Below are 2,500 nucleotides of genomic sequence, written 5' to 3'. Positions count from 1 at the left end.
TATATATATATATTATATATCCCCTAATTTCGCTCTTGCGTCTCATGTTTGATCTTTGACTTCTGGCCGAAATCAGATCGCCATGTTGATTCGCTAGCTTTTGCACGCATATTTTTTTCTCTCCTTCTTTCTGTGTTTTTTTCTCTGTGTATCTCTCTGTTGAAGAGCGTAGGCTCGAAACGTTAAAGACTTGTTTCATTTATATTTCCTGAGCGCCATACTAATACAATTGTTTGTCTGTATTCCACCTGCCTTCGTCTTTTGTTTATTTCCGTAAACCTGCCTTCGTCTTTTGTCTATTTTCATAAAGCTTACCGTTATACACACACACACACACACACACACACACACACACACCACACACACACACAAACACACATATATATATATATGCATACATATTATAGGTATATGATATATATATATATTTATATATAAACAATGAATTAACCGAACTGCGTAGAGGAAAGAAAAAAGAAACAAAATAAGAAAGTAACAAAATATGAAAAGTAAATGAAAGTAAAATAATGCTAAAAGAAGCGAGAGGAAATATGAATGTAATTCTTTCCGATCCAGCCGTTGTTGAATTCCCACAAGAATCGAGAAGACAAACAAAAGGTGAAAGAACCAACTGGATGGGACATTACGAAACTGATTTTACTCGGGAATATTCAGGTATTGTTTTCAGGTAGGGTAAAAAAAAAAGGAAAGAAAAAAAAGAAAAACAATGAGAAGACGGGAATAAGAGTAAGAAAAATAAAGGAAAAGAACCGAAGCAAGTACATATAGTCTCATTTATTAATCATTCGTTCATCGCTGATTCGGAATAACACGGTACGCTCATTGTGGGCCATGTTACATTCATCACGGATTGATCTGTGATAACATGGGTGGATATTTAGTCGAAAATTATGCTTGTACTGTGTAATTCGCGTCCCGGTGGTCACCCACAATGCTCAGCTGCCCAGTATACCCTGAGCATTTATTGTTTGAGTCCCTATGATGATATTGTGAAGTTGCGTATATTTTATACAAATTTATCGATTCGTATACATCAACATGCGACCAGAGTTGCAATGAAAGTTCTAAGGCAGCAAATCCTAACAAACGACATAGACGAGCGGAGGTTTTACGTGAAAAGGTAGAGAGGATCAAGAAAATACACTGGAAGGTTCGCTGCAGAAAGCCGTGAATTTGGTGTCGATGAATCTACTTTTCGTTCCAATTACAAAATGCGTAGAAATGATTTCTTTATCGCTGATTCATTTATCACTAGTTTTTGGCACCAAACTTCGCGATGAACTAGGATAGATGTACTATCAGCACAATTTTAGCTTTCTGAAGTACAAGAGTGAAAAAAACAATCAGAGAATAAATCTGTTGTTGCAATAACTGTTGCGACTTTAAGAACGCCCAATATCAAAATCGTTCTTTCTGTTTGTTATGTTGTTTACCATTCTTGTGTTCCGGCTTTTTCATTGCTCCTCATTCGCATAATCATAAAAGAAAACATGTTAACAACGGAAATAACCATACATTTAACAGTAATTTGAGGGAGAAAAAAAAACTCACAGCAAAAAACAAAACAAAGAACTAAAACTGAAACATCTATGAAATAATTGTAAATTCCATCACATCCCATACACAAGTTCTATGGCTTGTCATTTGATGAGTAGCAGCTGTTTCCATTAGTTAAACCTGCAGCGCTGCTCATAACACACGAAGGAAGTGCTGGAAGTGGCCTTACTATTAAATAATTGTTGTTTACTCAGTCAAAATTATTCTGGAAGTTTCACTTATTCGAAGTTTTAAAAGTAAAATATAAAGAAGCGTATAATTGTGTCAGTTTAAAACAACAACATTTTGTTATATAACATCAGTTTCTAAATACCAAAATAATCTGACTTAGTTTTAAACTGAAAACACGACCGAAGTCCGTTGCTTAAAAATAGCATAAATGTTTTTAATTTTCATTTTAGTTTGGTGAGTGAAATCTAGTCACCATTCGGGATTCAATAATTCGTGTTCTTGTTTAGCTAATGCAGGAAATTGCATGTCAGAGTTGATAGATGAACAACATAGATGTAAAGAAAGGTCGAAAGAGAAGCATAACAGTGGGCACTAACTTGAATATGTTATCTTGAAATCAGCAAAACTGTACACAGAGGCAAAATAAACAACATTTTTCATTCACTATGTTGCTCTGGCACTGTTTCTTTTAAAGCAGTGTTTTTCGGAAAGTCTGCTTCGGATGACGTTTTTCAGGCAACGACCTTCAAGCAGAATTCTTCATGCAAATATTTCCGTATTCACTTTACCTGACAGTCATTGCATTCTGCAAACCAGTGAAGAGGTTACTTTTTACTCATCGATCTTCTAGAAATAGCCATTAAATCTTCCTCAAATCATACCCAAAAGCAAGAAAATATATTTGAAAAATAAAGTTCTTTTTAATAGCAATGGAATAATTTTAGCAATATTTTTTAAAATAATTAAGCTG

The 2,500-nt window shown here is 34.4% G+C and overlaps 1 long non-coding RNA gene across 1 annotated transcript in view; it reads right to left on the bottom strand.

Moving 5' to 3' along the window:
• Positions 1 to 884, bottom strand: part of LOC118762013 — a 6,487-nt gene extending 5,603 nt beyond the window's left edge. Inside the window, exon 1 of the long non-coding RNA XR_004997794.1 lies at positions 784 to 884. This is a non-coding gene — a long non-coding RNA (uncharacterized LOC118762013). The remainder of the gene's footprint in view (positions 1 to 783) is intronic.
• Positions 885 to 2,500: the final 1,616 nt, after the last annotated feature.

This window comes from Octopus sinensis, unplaced genomic scaffold (assembly GCF_006345805.1).
Source record: "Octopus sinensis unplaced genomic scaffold, ASM634580v1 Contig19258, whole genome shotgun sequence".
Taxonomy (NCBI): Eukaryota; Metazoa; Mollusca; class Cephalopoda; order Octopoda; family Octopodidae; genus Octopus; species Octopus sinensis.
Note: the sequence above shows the minus strand (reverse complement) of the source record. Positions and strands in the feature narration are given on the sequence as shown.